At 38.2% G+C, this 20929-nt stretch overlaps 1 long non-coding RNA gene across 1 annotated transcript in view; it reads left to right on the forward strand.

Moving 5' to 3' along the window:
* The window catches only part of LOC118020630, a 45827-nt gene extending 26295 nt beyond the window's left edge, over positions 1–19532 (forward strand). Inside the window, exons 3-5 of the long non-coding RNA XR_004681967.1 lie at positions 9419–9504; positions 18113–18215; positions 18726–19532. This is a non-coding gene — a long non-coding RNA (uncharacterized LOC118020630). The remainder of the gene's footprint in view (positions 1–9418; positions 9505–18112; positions 18216–18725) is intronic.
* Positions 19533–20929: the final 1397 nt, after the last annotated feature.

Here is a 20929-nt window from a genome sequence, read left to right on the forward strand (position 1 = left end):
TAAATGGTATTATATTTTTAATTTCAAATTCCACTTATTAATAGTATATACTATAGGAAAGTGATTGAATTTTTAAAAAAGATTTTATTTATTTATTAGGGAGAGAGAGCACATGCATGAGGAGGGGGGAGAAGCACACTCCCACTGAGCAGGGAGCCAGAGGCAGGGCTCAACTCCAGGATCTTGAAATCATGACCTGAGCTGAGGCGCCTTAGCGATTGACTTTTATGTATTAACCTTGTATCCTGCAACCTTGCCATATTTACTTACTACTTCCAGTTTTTTTTTATCAGTTCTTTCATATTTTCTACATAGATGATCATGTCCTCTGCAAACAATGACAGTTTTTTTCCTTCTTAATCTGTATATCTTTTATTTCCTTTTCTTGTTTTAAATTCCATTAGCTAGAACTTCCAGTATAATGTTGAAAAGGAGTGTTAAGAGAGGACATTTTTTTTTCTTGTACCTGATCTTAGTAGGAAAGCTTTGAGCTTCTCACCATTAAATATATTAATTATATTATCTGTAGGCTTTTTGTAGGTATTTTTTTTTATCAATTTGAGGAAGTTCCCCTCTATTCCTAGTTCCATAAGAATATCTTTATGGATATTGGATTTTGTCAAATACTTTTTCTGCATCTAGTGATATGATCATGTGATTTTCTTTAGCTTTTTGATGTGATGGATTACATTAATTGATTTTCAGATGTTGAATCAGGCTTGTATACTTGGGATAAATCCTGCTGATCATTTTTTTTTTTCAGTATATTGTCTCTCTTTTAGGTAATTTCTGTTGCTGTGTCTTCAAATTCATTTCTTTCTTCTGCAATATCTAAGCTTCTATTAATCCTATCAAGTGTATTTTTTTAAATCTCACATGTTGTTTTCTTCAGAAATTCAGTCTGAGTCTTTAAAAATACCATTCACGTCTCCACTTAACAGACTCAATCTTTCCTTTAGCAGTTTGAATATAGTGAACACAGTGGTAACTATTTTAATGTTCTGGTCTGCTAATGTTGACAAATCTAGATTGGTTTTGATTGATTGTTCTTCTCATTTTGGGTCAGATTTTCTTGCTCACTTGAATGCCTGGTAATTTTTTATTGGATAGCAAACATTATGAATTTTACCTTGTTGGATGCTTGATATTTTTGTATTTCACTAAATACTCTTGATGTTCTGGGATGCAAAGTTATTGGGAAACACTATCCTTTTAGATCTTGCTCTTTAGCTTTTTTTCCCCCCAGCTTTACTGACGTATAATTGACAAATGAAATTGTAAGATATTTAAAGTGACCTTGTGGTGATTTGATGTTCATGTTACATATTGTGAAAGGATTTTGCCATCTAGTTAATTAACACATCCATCACCTCACAATTTATCTTTTTGTTTTTTCTTTTGGTGGGAACATTTAAGTTCTACTTTCTTAGCAAATTTAAGTTATATAATATAGTTTACCAACCAAATAGTCATATGCTTTGCATTAGATTTTTAGAAATTATTCATCTTAAAAGGCTGTACTCTTTAACCAACCTCTCCTTTTTTCCCTCAACCCCCACACCCTGGCAACCATTTTTTTTTTTTTGCTCTGTTTTTATGAGTTTGACTGGTGTAGAATTAAAAAAAAAAAAAGTGTGGGCACCTGGGTGGCTCAGTCGTTAAGCGTCTGCCTTCGGCTCAGGTCATGATCCCAGGGTCCTGGGATCGAGTCCCACATTGGGCTCCCTGCTTGGCAGGAAGCCTGCTTCTCCCTCTTCCACTCCCCCTGCTTGTGTTCCTGCTCTCGCTATATCTCTCTCTGTCAAATAAATAAATAAAATCTTAAAAAAAAAAAAAAAAGTGATACCATACAGTATTTGTCTTTGTCTGGCTTATTTCATTTAGGATAATGCCCACAAGCTCCATCCATGACTCAAGCTTTTTTTTAGGCAGGACCAAAGCAGCATTTTGTCTAGAGCTAATTATTTCCCTGAGGCAAGACTTCTTGAGTTCTCTACCTAGTGCTCCATGAACTTTGAGATTTTCCAGTCTGGCTTGTAGGAATAGGCACTATTTCAGGCCTTGTATGAGTCCTTCTAATTATTTCAGGTGTTTCCCCCACCATTCCCCAGCCTCCAGCAGTATCCTTACATACATGTCAGTAGTCCACTGAATGCTCAAAGAGGACCCTCTGCAGACTTCCAAAGTTCTCTGTCTTACAGCATTCTCCTGTCTAGCACTCCATCCTGCAAACATGAGCTGCCTTGGTATCCCCAGATTCAGCTCTGTCTTCTCAACTCAGGGAGTCTACTGGACTTTGGGTTCCATATTATGGCCTATAAAACCCACTGCAGTAAGGGGGGGCAATTGAAGAGCTCATTTTATTTTTCACCCATTGCTTAGTCCTTAGTTGCCTAATGACCAAGTCTTGGGAAACATTTTTTTCCCACATATTTTGTCTACTTTTTTAGTAGTTTCAGGTGGGAGGATAAATCTGGCCCATGATGCCCCATGTGGTTCAGAGGCCAAAGTTCCTGTATTCTGAAGCTCACAAACACAAAAAGTTACTTCCTCATTTATGGCTACCTGGTTTGCACACTTGGCTTTAGTCTCTCTGGGTCTTGTTTTCCTTATTTGTAAAAGGAAAAGTCTAGACCATGCATTAGTCTGGTGTCTCTGGAGAAAGAGAACCAATAGAATATGAGGTATGTATGTGTGTATGTATGTATGTATATGTGTGTATGTGTACATATAAACTTAGAGATGTATTATAAGGTATTGGCTCACATGATGATGGATGCTTACAAGTACCATGATCTGCCATCTGCAAGCTGGAAACCCAGGAAAGCTGGTGGTGTAGTTCAAAGCCATGAAAGCCAGACAGCTGATGCTGTAGATTCCAGTCTGAGTCTGAAGGCCTGAGAACCAGGAATGCTGAGGGCAGGAGAAGATTGATGTCCCAGCATGTGCAGTCAAGCAGGGAACAAATTCAAACTTCTTTAACTTTTTTATTTTTTTCAGGCCCTTAACACATTAGCTGATATCCACCCACATTGGGGAGGACCATATACTTAGCTTAGTCCATTGATTCAAATGCTAATCCCTCCAGAAACACCCTTACAGACACCCAGAAATAATCTTAGATGTCTAGACATCCCATGGCCTGGTCAAGTTGACACATAAAATTAACCATCACAGACCAGAAGCAAGACTCACTCTTCTAAGAGTTTTTGAGTTCATGAAACCCTCCTACTTGATACTGTCTAAATGGTCAGTGTGGTGGGCTTGGTGACCCTGCATCTCCTCCCTGTAGTTATTTCTCTTCTCCTCATCCTTCTATTCATTCATTTAACAAATATTTAGTGAGTACCTACTATGTGCCAGACACTATGGTAGGTACTAGAGCTAGAACAACAATATAATCCGGGGATTATATTCTAGTGGACGCTTATCAAGCACTTACTAGGGGCCTGCTGCAGTGAAAAACACCTGACCTATGTTATCTTACTTAGTTCTTACTTCATAGGATTGACGTGAAATTTATCTTTACACAGATAAGAAAACTGAGATCACAGAACCACTGAGTAATGAAACAGAGTTGTGAACCCAGACAGTCTGACTCCAGAGCTCCTGCTTTTAATGCCATAGATTCTGAGAAAACTCAAACAAGGATTCAGATTCAGATAAAACTCAGCCTGTAAATGTGTATGCTTTGGCTCACATCCTTGTACAAAAAATTAAGTCTGAGTTTCTGAAACTCGAGTTTGCTATAGTCCCCATGTTTCAATTCTTTCATACCCAGCTTACTTCTTTTATTCACCTATCTGGCCCCTGAAGGCATTCAGATTTTGATATCTGCCCACTTCTACCTCTTTTTCAGGGTAATTTTGTACATCTTCCTCCTCTCTGAGCTCTGTTAGCTATTCCTCAAGTAACTTCTTTATCAGAACACTCCCCTCACTTTTACTCCCTTTCTCTTGCCCATTTCTCCTCAATTTTCTGACAAGTTACCTCAAAAAATTTCTCACTCTTTTTCCTCTGGTTTAGAGCCCTATCCCCATTGGTCAATTGTGTCTGATAATCCCTAAGATTATTGGTGATAAAACTATAGCATTAAGAACAAGAAGGAAGTGAAAATGGACATAATAAAAGATTCCTTCAATGTCTAAAACCTTTGAAAAAATCCAATCTATTTCTTCAGATCTCAAATAAAGCTAAATAAACAAGAGGACTGAAACAATCATTTTCTTAGCTTTTCTCCCCCATCAAAATTGCATTAAGAGAAACAGAGTTTTGATGTGTTAGTGTTTTCCTGTTTTGTTTTAACCATAGTAACTCTGGGCTTGACTGGGAGGCAAACCATAGAATATATTGTCTTATGAAAAGAAATACACTTCAAATTCCAAATAATTGAAAATGCAGTTTTTAAAAAACTGACTATAATGTACATAACCTATTTCAGGTGCACAAAATAATGATTCTATATTTGTATATACTGCAAAGTGATCATCACAATAAGTCTAGTTAACATCTGTTGTCATACGCAGTTACAAATTTTTTTTCTGGTGATGACAACTTTTAAGATCTATTTTCTTAGCAACTTTCAAATATACAATACAGTAGTATTAACTACACTCACCATGCTGTACATTACATCTTCATGACTTATTTATTTTGTAATTGGAAATTGTACCTTTTGATGCTTTCATCCCTTTCTCCCACCCCCCACTCCTGGCCTCTGCCAACCACCAGTCTGTTCTCTGTATCTATATACTCAGGTTTTCGTTGCTGTTCCACATATAAGTGATATTATATGGTATTTGTCTTTCTCTGACAGATATACTTCCTGTTGCAAATGGCAGGATTTCCTTTTTTAATGGCTGAATAATCCATTGTGTGTGTATATACCACATTTCTTGGAAACATAATTGGCAGAGCATTCTATTAGTTTCAGGTATACAACATAGTGATTCCATGGTTGTATGCATTGGGAACTGATCAACACAATATGTCTTGTTCCCATCTGTCATACAAAATGAATGCAATACTATTTATTGTATTTTCATGTTGTACATTACATCCCTATGACTGTTATTCTTTTTGACTTAGTTCTTTTATAATTGGTAGTTTGTATATTTGATCCCCTTTGCCCATTTTGCACCCCTCCTCCCTTAACCCCCTAAACCTCTGGCAACCACCACTCTATTCTCTGAATCTATGAGTATAGGTTTTATTTTGTATTATTTCTTCTTTTTTAAATTTAGATTACACTTCTAAATGAAAACATGAAGTATTTGCCTTTCTCTGTCTGACTTTTTTCCACTTACATAATACCCTCAAGTTCCATCCATTTTGTCACAAATGACAAGATTTCATTTTTTATGGCTGAGTAGCATTCCTCTGTGTGTGTGTGTGTGCATGAGTGTGTGTACATCTTCTTTACCCATTCATCTATTGATGAACATTTAGGTTGCTTCCATATCTTGGCTATTGTAAATAATTCTACAATGAACATGAGGGTGCATATATCTTTTCGAATTAGTGTTTTCCTTTTTTATTTTTCAGATAAGTACCTAGTAGTGGAATTGATAGACCATATGGTAGTTCTATTTTTAATTTTTTGAGGAAGCTCCTATTGTTTTCCATAGGGATTACACCAGTTTATGTTTACTCCAATGGTGAACGAGGGTTCTCTTTACATCCTGACCAACACATTTTTTTTTTTATACTAACCATTCTTACAGGTGTGAGGTGATATCTTTCTGTAGTTTCAATGTGCATTTCCCTGATGAGTGCAGAGAATCTTTTCATGTTCCTGTTGGCCATCTTTGGAAAAAGTCTATTCAGATCTTTAGCCCATTTCTTAATTGAATTGTTTGGGGTTTTGTTGTTGTTGTTGTTGTTGTTATGGGGTTGTATGAGTTCTTTCTAAATTATTTTGTATATTAACCTCTTTTTGGATGTGTGATTTGCAGATATCTTCTCCTATTCAGTAGGTCACCTTTTCATTTTGTTGATGGTTTCCTTTGCTGAGCAAAAGCTACTGAGTTTGACATAGTTCCATCTGTTTATTTTGCTTTGTTGCCCTTGCTTTTGGAGTCAGATCCAAAAAAAACATCACTAAGACCGATGTCAAGAAGCTTGCCACCTATGTTTTCTTCTATGAATTTAATGGTTTCAGATCCTAACATTCAAGTCTTTAATCCATTTTGAGTTAATTTTTGTATATGGTATAAAAGAACGGTCCAGTTTCATTCTTTTGCATATAGTTAGCCAGTTTTCCCAACACCATTTATTGAAAAGACTGTCCTTTCCCCATTGTATATTCTTGCCTTCTTTGTCATTAATTAATTAATCATATGTGTGTGGGATTAATTCTGGGCTATTTTGTTCTATTTATATGTGTATGTCTGGTTTTGTGCAGGTACCATACTCTTTTGATTACTACAGCTTTGTAGTATAGTTTGAAATCAGAGATTATGATACCTCCAGCTTTGTTCTTCTTTCTCAGATTGCTTTGGTTACTTGGGTCTGTTGTGGTTCTATACAAATTTTATAACTGTTTGTTCCAGTTCTCTGAAAAATGCCGTTGGAATTTTGATAGGGATTGCATTGAATCTATAGATTGCTTTGGGCAGAATGGACATTTTAACAATATTCTACCAATCCATGAACATGGAATATCTTTCTATTTATTTTTTTAGTTCTTTAATCAGTGTCTTACAGTTTTCAATGTAGGTCTTTCACCTTGGCTAAATTTATTCCTAGGTGTTTTATTGTTTTTGTTGTAATTATGAATGGGATTGTTTTCTTAATTTCTTTCTGATAGGTCGTTATAAGGGTATGGGAATGCAACCAATTTCTGATGTTAATTTTGTATCCTACAAGTTTACTGAATTATTAGTTCTAATACTTTTGGTAGTCTTTATGGTTTTCTATCTGCAATATCATGTTAACTAATGGTAACCATTTTACATCTTCCTTTCCAATTTGGATGCCTTTTATTGTCTAATTGCTGTGGCTAGGACTTATTATGTTGATATACATTTTTTCTGTACCCATTTTTTTGAGAGTTTTTATCATAGATGGATGTTAAATTTTGTCAAATGCTTTTTCTGTGTCTATTGAGGTGATCATATAATTCTTATTCATTCTGTTAATGTTGTGTGTCACATTGATTTTGTGGATGTTGAACTATTCTTGCATCCTTAGAATAAATTCCACTTGATCATAGTATATGATCCTTTTAATGCATTGTTGAATTTGGTTTGCTAATGTTTTGTTGAGGATTTTTGCATTGGCCTGTACTTGTTTTTGTAGTGTCTTCATCTAGTTTTGGTATCAGAGTAATGCTGGCCTCATTAAGTGAGTTTAAGAGGAAGTGTTCTTGGTAGAATTCACCAGTGGAGCTGTCTTGCCCTGGACTTCTGTTTGGGAGGTTTTTGATTACTTCCAATCTCCTTTCTACTAATCAGTCTATTCAGATTTTCTATTTCTTCATGATTCAGTCTTGAAAGATTGTATGTTTTTAGGAATTATCCATTTCTTCTAGGTTGTCCAGTTTGGTGTGTAATTGTCATAGTAGCCTCATATGATCCTTTTTACTTCTTTGGTATCAGTTGTAACTTCTCTTTCTAATTTTATTATTTGGACCCTCTCTTTTTCTTGATGAGTGTGGCTGGAGGTTTACCTATTTTTGTTCGTCTTTTCAAAGAACCAGCAGTTTTTAGTTTCATTGATCTTCTCTCTTGTTTTTTCAGTCTTTATTTATTTCTGCTTTCTTCTACTAACTTTGGGCTTGTTTCTTTTTTCTAATTTCTTTAGGTGAAAGTCAGATTGGGATTTTTCTTGTTTGTTGAGGTTGGCCTGTATTGCTGTGAACTTCCCCCTTAGAACAGCTTTTGCTACATTCCATAGATTTTGGAAAGTTGTGTTTCCATTTTCACTTTTCTTTAGGTATTTTTTATTTCTCTGACACGTTGGTTCTTCAGTAGCATGTTGCTTAGTATCCATGTGTTGGTATTTTTTCTATTTGTCTTCTTTTAATTGACTTCTAGTTTCATACCATTGTGGTTGGAAAAGATGCTTGATATGATTTCAGTTGTCTTGAATTTGAGACTTGTTTTGTGGTCTAATATGTGATCTATCCTGGAGAATGTTCCATGTGCACTCTAAAAAAATGTACATTGAGTTGGTTTTGGATGGAATGTTCTGTATTTATCTGCTAAGTCCACCTGGTCTAATGAATTGTTTAAGGCAGGCCATTATTTCCTTAATGATTTTCTGCCTGGATGATCTATCTATTGATGTAAGTGGGGTATTAAAATCCCCTACTATTATTGTTACTGTCTTTTTCTACCTTTGACTGTTAATATTTGCTTTATATACTTAGGTGACCCTCTTTTGAGTGCATAAATAATTACAAGTGTTATATCCTCTTCTTGGATTGACCCCTTTATCATTATGGAATGCCCTTTTTTTCTCTTGTTTTCTTTATTTTAAAGTCTATTTTGACTGATAGGAGAATTGCTACTCCACCTTTCTTTTTTCTTTTTTTTTACTCCACCCTTCTTTTTTTTCTTTTTTACTCCACCTTTCTTTTCATTACCATTTGCTTGGAAAACCATCCCTTCACTTTCAGTCTGCATATGTCCTTAGATCTGAAGTAAGTCTCTTGTGGGCAACGTATAGATGAGTCTTGTGTTTTTTTGTTTTTGTCCATTCAGTCACCTACCCTATGTCTTTTGATTAGAACATTTAGTACATTTACATTTAAAGTAATTATTATAGGTATGTACTTATTGCTATTTTGTTGATTATTTTCTTGTTATTTTTATAGTTCTCTGTTCCTCTCTTCTCTCTCTTTTTCACTTGTGATTTGATGGTTTCTGTAGTGTTATGTTTGGGTTCCTTTCTCTTTATTTTTTGTGTATCTATTACAGGTTTTTGTTTTTTTTTGGTTACCATGAGGTTCATATATATTGATGTATATTTATTTCAATCTGATAAAAATGCATTTGAAATTGAGCAACTCAAGCATTACATTTTTACTCTCTGCAACGTTTCATGTTTTGGCATCATATTTTATATCTTTTTGTTTTGTGTATCCCTTAACTACTTACTGTGGTTACAGTTGATTTTTACTATTTTTGTCTTTTAACCTTTATACTAGCTTTCTAAAAGGGGCTGATCACTGCCTTTACTGTATATTTGGCTTTACCAGTGTGATATTTTCTTTTGTATATTTTATTTTTAGTTATGGTCTTTCTGCTTCATGAAGACCCTTTAACATTTCTTGTAAGGCTGGCTTAGTGGTGATGAACTCCTTTAGTTTTTGTTTGTCTGGGAAACTTTTTATCCTTCCTTCAACTCTGAGTGATAATCTTGCTTGGAAGACTATTCTTGGTTATGTTTTTTTTTTTTCTTCTTTCCCTTTCAGCACTTTAAATATATCCTGCCACTCCCTTCTGGCCTGGAAAGTTTCTGCTGAGAAATCTGATAGAAGGTGACGTAGCTTTTACCAAGGTACTCCTCTTGTTGCCCCAGGAATGCATATACTTGTTCATTCATGTGTTTATCAGTTATTCATTACTCATATACATCATTGTCAGGCTCTGAACCAGGCTCTGCAAACACAAGGGCAAATAAGACTCAACCCCCTTCTCAAAGGGCTTCCAATTCAGCATAATGTTTTCTACCCTTGTAATCCCATGGCACAAATGATGGATGATTGTTCACTCATTTGTTAGCCTGCTGGTTATAATCCTGGGTGCACCCTCCTCTTCCTTTCCCTCTTAAGAGCTAATAGAAGGCCAATGGATGAGAGCACTATTATTTGAGAGGGAACTTTTATTTTTTCTTAGTTACAGAAAATTATTTTTAAAGTATATTATTTGCTAACTTATGTGTAAGTAGTGAATGACATGGGTCATGCTGATGTGACTTGCAGGTAATAATCTGAAATTTAGTGGCTCATGTGGAACTGCTTGCCTGGAATGCCCTTTTTTAAATTTAATTGAATACTAAGGGCTTCAACTAGTTCTCATGTTCCCAAGAAAAACAAGTCAGAGATGAGGAACCTCCCACCCTTTTGAGGAGAGAATTTGACATCTGATCTTTTACCTTTGTGTTGAGTAGATACCATAAAATAGAAAGGAACTGGGAGTAATGGCCAGAAGAAGAGAGTGTTAGAAAGATAAACTATGACAGGATTCCCCTGTCTGAAGGGAGAGATTTATTCTCTTGGTTCCAGGAGAATAGTGCCAATGAGAGAAATCTACAAGAGGTATATTTCACACCCACATGACTTGTTCCCCAAAGCGGTGGTCAGCACCGAACTAGGAAACTCTCTGCTGCAGGGGAAAGAACCCCAACACAGACAAGATGATCAAGACGAAGGGGGAACATAACCAGGACCTAAGAAGCCAGGGATGGAATGACTTCAGTCACCCCTGGATTCCCATTATGTTGTTAAGTATCTCTCTCCATCCCTGGTTTCTCTGCCAGTATGGCGCCTGGCTTCCCGACTGGGAGGGCTCTGAGGGCCATGTGGTGAAGTGAGTGTTGGAACCCCAGGTCACAGCCTTGGCTGAGCCATCTACTTGGATGAAAGCCTTCTCATTCACAGTCACTTGAGTGTGTTCCAGGGACCTGGGAGTGTTGATTGGCTGCTGGAGTCCTATGCAGGCCTTAAACCAGGGATAGGGGAGAGGGGCCTGGAGCTTCCTGCCCAAACCTCAGAGTCTGAAGGTAAGGTGACCACCCGCCCCCCCAGCAGAAAATGAGGCTGCTGAACTTAAGAAGGAGGAGTTGGTGATGGACAGGTAAAAAGAGCAGACACTCTGAGACTGATCAGAAGAATTGAAGCCCTATACTTGTTGTGGGGTTTTTGTTTTTTTGATTTTTTTTTTTTTTTTTTTTTTTTGGTTTTTTGGTTTTGCTCCATGTGAGGGTCATGCAGAAGTCTTCAGCAGCCCTTCTTAAAGTTCCCTGTTAATTATCCAGTTCCACCCTCTCACATACCACAGCAGCCCTCAACACTATTCTCTTCAACTTAAAGACTCCCCTCCTCCTCAGCTTTTCCACATTATTGTCTTACACAAAATGGGAAAACCGGTCTGACAGGTAGGACTGAGGAGGGGACAGGGCGACTGTGTATGAGGTGGGTGTGGGGAAGTCTGGAACACTAGCAACTTCATTGCTTTATTCCATAAATCAAGAAAATCTAAACTTTTCCAAGTTGGAAAATACTGAATTCCCAGTCCTGGAGGCAGGCCATGCTCCTAGGCCATTAGGGATGTGGAGGTTTACAAACTCTCTTGATGCCCTGCTGCCACATTGGAACTTTATACAAGTCTACTTTATGTTTCTTGAAAAGGGAATTTCTCTTTTTACCTGCTATCAAGGGTGTTGCTACTAATTTAAACCTAGTTTGCTTTGCATAATGACCTGGCACATCTGGGACTGCAGCTTCAATTGCCAGATTTGATACTCTCCACTAGCACATAAACAACTACAAAAGAGGGGGAGAAACTAGTAAAGAGCAAAAACCAAACAAAAACTCAAGCACAAGTGAGAAAACATGGCCAGGATGGAGGGATGGGCAAAATGGGTGAAGGGGAGTGAGAGGTACAGGCTTTTAGTGATGGAATGAGTAAGTCATGGGAATAAAAGGTACAGCACAGGGAATATAGTCAATGATATTTTAAGAGTGTCCTGTGGTGACAGATGATAGCTACGCTTGTGGTGAGCACAGCACATTGTACAGAGTTGTTGAATCACTTTGTTGTACACCTGAAACTAATGTAACATTGTGTGTCAACTATATTCGAATAATAATAAAAAGAAACCTGGCCAGCTTCATTAAGTGATGGGAAGTAAAAAATAATTCAAGGAAATCACCTAAAAGGGAACTTAAGACCCTTTTGGTTTTATCCATTTCTGAGATAAACAATGGAATTAATACAAATAGTTCCAAGACAAAGTAATAATTTTTGGAAGACATCCCCCAATATTTAACTAGACGCTTATATCCTGGCCAGTTTGTCTTGGAAGAAACACCAGGAAGCTCTATTTTATTTCTCTAAGCTAAAACAGCTACAGGAGCTTTGAGATTTTTATTGTTTGTTTGTTTAATGGTTTAGGTGGATATGTGAAAACACCTGCTTTAAAATGTTTAAGATGGAAATTATTATGATTATGATAAAGTAAAACTCTAGAGCCTTAATATCTGTTTGGTAATAGAGGAGCCCAAAATTGCTCCATCCCTATGCTACCTCAGGAAGCAGGTGGACTGGCCTTGCATGCAGACCTCATGAAGCCCTCCAGCTGTCAGTTAAGAGAGTGTCTTCTTCCCCCTCCCCAAAACTTGGCTGATTGCCCAAACATTTAGTTTTGAATTTTACCAACATCATTGGATCGCCCTATTCCAAAGATACATCAGGAATATTCTCTCAAACTTAACGGAAGGTCAGTAATTATCAAGGACTTAGTTGTGAGAAATAGTGTTTTCAGGAGGATGACCTGAAGAAAATGCACTCCTCACACTGGAAAATTTATCCTTGGGTTAACAGACCCTCAGGAAACAGCTGACCTGGCCCACTGGGTTGTGGCTTCCCACCTAGTTAGTTTTACTGGGCCCCCATTTGCATCCTCTAAGGAGTGGCATAAGAAGCAGTACCAAGAAATGTGATACTGCACTTATTCAAGTGGTTTTAGAGAAACTGTTCAAGGTTGTTTGAGGATTCCTCCTGCATTAACTAGAATTCCAGGATGCACGTTTATTTGCACCCCCCTCCACCCCAGTCCACCAGTCCCTGAGGCCCCAAGTCCCAGGCCTTGCAGGGAGGTGTGGGAGGTTTTGGCACACCCCTCACACTTTGACCTTCCCCAGGGTGATGCACCAGTTGGAGAAGTGTGGGGGAGTTTCTTCAGGTTACTTGGGCTGTGCTGATGGTGGTTCTTTTGCAGTGGAAGGGGACCCCACCACTTCTTAATTTAGGCAGTCAACAATCATGACTCTGCAAGTTTACTGCAGGGGTTTTATTAGCACCATGGGACTGTTTTACTGCGACTTCAGAGCTTTAACTGACCCCTAACACTTTAGGGACAGATGCTGCACCCTGGGGTTATGGTGATAGGGTCACTTTCACAGAATTTGACTGTGCTCTCTAATGGCCAATTCAAAGATCCCTCTTCAGCTCTTAAGCTGCTGCTAGGAATTCAGCTGCTGTTTAACACAGGCAATTATTGCATCATTTCACACATTGAAACCCAACACCCAGCCCTAGTGGTTATTGCATCAGCTCAGAACAACCTGCTCTTCCAATCAATTAAACTCATTGCGCTTGAACATGAGTTGCCTGCCAGTCACACTTTAAATCACCACCTCAGCACCCATTTCACAATGAACTGCCAAAATGAAATGACCTCCCAGAACTTAATCAGTCCCCTCCCTGGGGAAAACTGGCCTTGAAAGGGATTTTCCAGGGTCCTGTGGGAACAAACCTCTTGCATGCCCCCCACCCCATACCCACCCCTGCCCGGCAGGGAGAAAACCTTCTCAGGTCTCTGTTCCAGGAATAGTAGTGCTGCTCCCTAGCTGAAGTTTGTTTTTGTCCTAGGACGCTATGGATGATGAAACTAGTTGTGTTTACTGTTTTCTCCCCTTTATTTATTTTTGTTATACCAGTAATGCATGCTCATTCTAGGAAAAATCAGAATATATAGCTATGCAAAGTGAAGAATAAATAAATTGTCACCACGCCACCGCTATCATAGCCAAAATGTCAGTTACCCTTCCAGGCTTTCATGCATTCTTTTTGAATTGGCTGTTAGAGCCAGATACAAATCCCAGTAGAAGTGAGGATTTAATATAGAACTGTGGAGAAAAGATGTAAGAAAAAATAGATGGTACTGGCTCTCAATTTGGAAAAAAAAAACAAAACTGACTCCTACCTGATACTACATGGAAAAATCCACTTCAAATAGGTCAAATATTTAAATGTAAAAAATATAACAATGAAGGGATTGTTTAAAAATCTGGTAGGCTACGTGAACATTCTGAGGGTGGGAGAGACCGTTTTAAATCAAGACCAGAAACTGTAAAAGACAGCATCATTAAATTTAATTTTTAAAATTATAAAGTCAATACATAAATAAGAAAAGTACATCTGTAATGTAACAGGTTTATATTTCTAATATAAACTCTTAAATTTGAGAAAAAAACGAGTTGATGAAAGATACTCAAGATACAAATGAACAGCTCACTGAAGAGTAAATTCAAATGGCCAACACACCAATAAACATATGAGAGGATGCTTAGATTCACTAGCTGTCAGAGAGAGGCAAGTTAAAATTAATGATAAAACACCATTTTCGGGCACCTGGGTGGCTCAGTTGGTTAAGCGACTGCCTTCGGCTCAGGTCATGATCCTGGAGTCCCTGGATCGAGTCCCGCGTCGGGCTCCCTGCTCAGCGGGGGGTCTGCTTCTCCCTCTGACCCTCCCCCCTCTCATGTGCTCTCTCTCATTCTCTCTCTCTCAAATAAAATCTTTAAAAAAAACAAAACAAAACACCATTTTATACTTAGATTGGCAGAAAGAGCCATAATACTGTATGCTGGTGGGGGGAGAGGGTGAGGGGATGTACTCTGATACTTTGCTGGTGAAATGTGATGTGCTAAAATCTTCTGGGAAAGAAATTTGACAACATCTATTAAAATAAAAAGTACATGTAGCCTTGACCCAGCAGTTCAATACTTAACTGTAGCCCATAGAAATAAAAGCAGTTTTAAGGATCTATGTCTAAGGAGGTTTACTCCAGCATTGTGTAAAACAGGAAAAAGGGGGCATGCCCATCAACAGAGTAGTAGCTTAATAATTTATGATACATCTCACACAAAGGAATATGTTTGCAATCAATAAAAAAATGAATTAAAACTGAACAAGACCATGTGGAGGAAATTCTCATAAGAAACTATTGAGAAAAGTACATAAAATGATTCTATTTTTGAGGGAAAAGAATTGACAGAAGTGTGTATATATATCTGAATGAGATGATAGCATTACAGGGAACACTAAGAAAGGATACATATTAGGTTGTAAAAATTGGTTACCTTGGTAAGGGGAAGAAGATGGCATGATGAAGATGAATGAAAGTAGAAAAGGGAGAAGGGAAGTACAGAACCAAATTTAGGGGAAAAAAGTAAAACACTTCACTAAAAATGAAACTCTGTGCATATGATCATATTTATGCCTTTATATAAAGTTCTATGTATGTGATTTAAGGATTGAATTGTTCCGATCCCCAGCACCTCAATGTGACTTTATTTGGAAATAGTCTTTACAGAGGTACTCAAATCCATATGAGGTCGTTAGGGTGGGTCTTCATTCAATATGACTGGTGTCCTTGTAAAAAGGAGAAATTTTGACACAAAGTCAGACACGCATACAGGGAAGATGATATGAAGACACATAGAATGCCATGTGAAGGGGGAGGATTGGAGTGATTGATCGGCAAGCCAAGGGATGCCAAAGATTGCTGACTAACCACAGGGAGAGGCAAGCAAGGAGTCCCCTACATGTTTCAGAAGGAGCAGGACCCTAAAAACACCTTGATTTCACACTACTAGCCTCCAGAAATGTGAGTTGACAGAATTTTGTTTTAAGCCACCCAGTTTGTGGTACTTGATTATGGCAGATCTAGGAGATGAATACAATGTGTGTCTGTAAAAAAAAAAAAAAAAATCAAATAGCAGATTTTAAAAATCCTTCTGTAAGGCAGTAAAGAAATCCTGTAAGTTCAGAGCCATGTTTATACGTCAGTCCCTTGAGTAGCCTTATCATACTTTATTTTAGTCCTATTCTACTCTTCATTTATACAAACATCTTGATGTCCTTCTGAAATTACTTTTGGAACATGGAGCTGCAGACTTAGGTAGGTCCGATAGCCTTGAGGCTGATGGCCTAGTTGAGCCATACACACTAAAGGAAACGGACCAAGGTGAGAGGAGATAAAGATGTGGGATGAAGTGACCACATAGCCCTTGATCATCAGAAAGAAATGAAAGATTGTCAAACCACTCAGAAACACCAATCTCATGGCCCACTTCCACGTTCTCGTTCACTTTAGGCCTGTCATTTTGGTTTCTGTGAGAAGTAGTCTTGAGAACCACCCCTGACCTTTTTACTTAAGCTAATTTGAGTGGATGTCTGGTTATTAGAACCAAACTTAAGAACCACAGGAAGTTCATGGTGGCTAAAGGACAAATGGTTGCATGTTGAATTCTGAATTCAAGTGTTATTTGTGTGGTCCCAGGATGGAGTCCCTCTTACCCTCATTTAATCAGTGTATACTACCACTGACAGTTGCATAATGGGTCCAAAATCTATAACTGCAATTTTTTTTTTAAAGATTTTATTTATTTATTTGAGAGAGAGAGAATGAGAGACGTAGAGCATGAGAGGGAGGAGGGTCAGAGGGAGAAGCAGACTCCCTGCTGAGCAGGGAGCCCAATGCGGGACTCGATCCTGGGACTCCAGGATCATGACCTGAGCCGAAGGCAGTCGCTTAACCAACTGAGCCACCCAGGCACCCTGTAACTGCAATTTTTATCTATCTTTTGATGTAAAGACAATTAAAAGACAGCAAAGTAGTATGTAAAAACTTAAAATTACTCTCAGAGATTGAAATTAGGAAGAACCAACACATAAGAGATGAAATCAGGGATCAGTAGTACTCCCCCACCCCCGCCAAAGAAATTGCTTAATGAAAAGACGTAGGAATTCAGGTAGCTGAGGCCAAATTGCATGGGCAAGAATATCTCAGTAGAAGGCTGGTGTCCCATGGAATTTGAGCAAGTGGATCAGAAGATAGAATGTGTCAGTGTACCTTTAATACTGAGTGGGGGGAGGAGCCCCAACTCTCCAGACCACTCACATGGTTTTGGATTGTGCCCATAGTGGAAAGGTAGGCAGCATTCTGACTGCTAATACTTGAGGGCACCTGTCATTAATATGATCAAGACTTGATGCTTATCCAACAACCTTCTGATTGTAAATCTTCTCTGCAAATAGATTTCCCTGGGGAGGATATTTTGAGTTTTGACAAGCTCTTCACGGAAGTATTACCCACTGGGAAATTGTGTTTTCTCTGAAAAGGAATAAATGATGGGCCACTTTATGTCAGCCTCTGTTGAACCAGTCCCCTGAGTCCACTTGTGTAGGCAAATTGACAACACAGTTTCTGGTGAGCACTCTAGATAACAGCTCCAGGGCATTCTTGTTTTATTAACTGTATCATCTAGCAGATGAGTGATTGAGATTGTAAGTACCCAAAGGAAGACTTGGTTAACTCTGTAGGGTTATTTTGATGCAAAATCCAGGCGGTAGTGGTTTGTTATGTGTGTGTGTTTATGGTCATATGCTCTGATGTTGGACTGACTAACTGGGAACCATATAGGCGGAAGGAGACAAAATTCTGTGTAAGTTCTGGCATCAATCTTTGTACTGTTTTTACACAAACCTAGTAAATGACATATGTCACCAAACAAAATTCTGTCATTAATTGTTGCCTTTGGCTAAAATGGGATGGGTCAGGAAGGCCAACAAAATAAAATATATTTTTTCCCCCAGACCAACACCATCCCTACTGGCTAGGAATCAGGTTATTCATTGGTTTATAAGAAGTTCTCCTAAAAAGATAAACCCCAGACCTTCTGAACCATAACTACTGCTACAAAATCAAAAGCCTGGATTGTAGTTTAATTAGCTAATTAAGCTTAATTGGTTTATTTATGTGCCAAAAGCAGTGATCACTTACTACAGGGTGGGTGTCATGCTTGGCACAGACACCCAGTTCTCAGCCCCACAACTCCTGATCCCATTCAACACCCAAATTCAAACTGTTCTTGGACATTCCCAGCTCTGGATATCTGTTCCTGGGCCTCCCCAGGCCACTCCGGTTATGGTTATGCCAGCCCAGATGAGGTCGAGCTTTTCCTTTTTTATACCAGATTGTTGCTTTTGAGAACTGACTGGGGTGTCACTGAGTTGGACTCTCCTCTTTTTAGAAATTTCTCTGAGCCTAAAGTTAAGGCATGTGTTTTCTAACTTCTGGCTCTCTGCTCACTTAGGTGGATTTCCGGCTTCTCTTGAGAGACCGCAGGGCAGCAACTGCCTTCCTTTTGGTCCAAATGTGGTGGATCACAAAGTCTTCCTCAAAGGACCCAGAGGAAGGTGGGTCTTAAGAGCTCTGGTGGAAATGGTCTGGCAAGTGTTCATGTTAGATCCAAACTGTAATCTTAATTAAATGGTAAAAAGAGGAGACTTGTATGGAAAGGTCTGATCTTGGTATTAAGTCTCTGCCGGCTGTTTATGGTTCTTGGGAGATGCTGTACTCACTGTTTTGACATTTAAGGAAGAGTAATGTGACTGACTTGCAATAGGTTCCAAGCTCACTAATGTGCAAGCATTCTGCAGTTCTGATCTGAAGCCAGGGTTTTGATGTAATCTGAAAAAATTAAAGAGAGGGTGTCTTAGTGTTCCCTGGATAACTGATTGGCAGGTTAAACTGTTTATTTTCAACTTTCTGAGATTTGTTTAGAGAGGTTGTGTGACTGCGGCTTTCACTTAACATGTTCTTTTTTAATTTGATTAATGTATGGTTAACCCTTTGAAAGGCAATGTTAAAAACAGACACAGTAAGTATAACCATAGAGAATAATGCTGGCGTACCCATTATTACAGGAGGAAGAAATGGCAGCTCTCTAAAAATGAAGCAGAACCAACACGAGATACATGGTTTCCTTTTTCCCAAGTGCTGGTGTCATTCTGCAGAGAAAACAATGGAGCGGTCATCCTGATGGGAAACACTGGGTTCCCTGCACTGACTGAGACCAGGTTTAACCAAGGCATCAAGAAGCCGCACCTGGCGGGAGAAATGTCTCAGGACATTGGCTAAATAGGGTAGAGCTGAAAGGGACTAGTTAGGGCCTCCCCTGCCTGCACACAACTTGCTCTTGATAAAACTGCTGCCTTGTGGAGGGGGATGGGTGCATCCCTTTTCTACAGACTCCCTCACAATTCAGTTGGAATGATCCAAGGTAGGCTGGCCACTGGGTATGTGCTATGATTGAGGTATGAAGCCCCAAGTTCCTGACCTTCTCCTAGCTCATCTTGTCTTCAATCTCCCACCTCCTCCTCCCCCCAATTCTTCTTATCACCACATACAGAAACATTGGCACATTATTTCTGATTTCCAGTATTCTAACCAGTCATTAAGTTCTTGTTTACTGCTGTCTCAGTATGTTGACTTAGATAATCTGTTGCCCCATCTTCCCTAAATACATGTCTTTCTCCAAAGGGAAAGGAACCTGTGGGTGACAGAAGAAAGGAAGAGGGAAGGAAGGAAGGAAAGGAGGAAAAGAAATATGGTTACCATGTGGTTCTCCAGAGACTTGGTTCATTAATAACTTACTTTAACAATTACTTCTTTTTTTTTTAAATATAATTTATTTATTTGTCAGAGAGAGAGAGAGAAAGCACAAGCAGGGGGAGCAGCAGAGGGAGAGGAAGCAGACTCCCCGCTGAGCAGGGAGCCCAATGTGGGGCTCCATCCCAGGACCCTGGGATCATGACCTGAGCCAAAGGCAGATGCTTAACTGGCTGAGCCACCCAGGCGTCCTTTAAGAAACACTTCTATAGCCTTTATTATGTGCTAGATGCTATTTTAAGTGCTGTGAGTATTAACTTTTTAAAATAAAGTAAAAACAGCTATGATGATGTACTTGTGAGGTAGGTTCTATTATTTTCCTTATTTTACAGAAAAGGAAGCAGAGTTGAGCCAAATGCTCAAGGTCATAGCTAGGAAGAGCCAGCTTCCAACCCAGACAGTTTGTTCTGGCTCCTTCTCTTACCCACTTTATTTTGCTGCCTCTTCTCTCTGGTATTTTAAAGAATTTAACCTAAACATTTTATGACTATGTGAATAATGCATTCTTACTGTCAGAAATTTGGAAAGGAGATAAAGGTTAAAGAAGGAAAGATAACAAATAATTCCAACCTCCAAAAACTGTGGTTAACATTCTCATATTTTTAGTCTTTTCTCTATAAGGTATTTGCTCACATATGGAGATCATATTACATGTGTAATTACATTTCCTAATTTTTCCTTAATGTTCTATAATCATTTTCTGTTGGTCACCAAACACTTAAAAAACAAAATTTTAAAATAACTACTGGACATTTGAATTGTGCTAAATTTTTACTCATAAACCGTGTTTTGTCTTGCTGTTTTTTTCTTTAAAAAAAAAAGATGCTTGTGTTAAGACTATTTTGGTTACAAAAATTCTGATGACAGAAAATTTGGAAATAAAGAGAAAACTATTCAATTTATAAGTCCATCAAGGTTTGTTGGGCATCCTTCCTGTGCTGGACACTGTAAGAAGCTGAAGGTATGACGGTGAACAAGAGCTGTTTCTTACCCACAAGGAGCTTACATTCTGGTGTAGTAGATGAATATCACATAAAGTGTTAAAGAAAAAGGACCCTTTAGCTCCACCGCTTAGAAGAGATAACCACCACTTACAACCAGGTGTATAACTTTTCTAATATTATGTTTACATATAATTTTAAGCAAAAATGGGATTACATTGTTGATGGTTTTATATCTTGCTTTCCCCCCAGCATACAACTTGCTATTATTCAATGTTTGTCAAAAATTATACTGTTAATGGTGGCATAATTTTCTGTTTTATGTGTGAAACATAATTCAATCATCCTATTGTGAAACGTTCAGATTTTCAGTGTTTTGAATTACAAACATTGCTTCAATGAATATACTTAAAACCTTTTTTTCACATCTCCCTGTGAAATTTCTGAAGATGAAATTTTCAGCATATAGATAATGAACATGTTTAAGACCCTTAATATAAAAAAAATTACACTTCAGA

This window comes from Mirounga leonina, unplaced genomic scaffold (genome assembly GCF_011800145.1).
Source record: "Mirounga leonina isolate KUSES-001 unplaced genomic scaffold, KU_Mleo_1.0 Mir_174, whole genome shotgun sequence".
NCBI lineage: Eukaryota > Metazoa > Chordata > Mammalia > Carnivora > Phocidae > Mirounga > Mirounga leonina.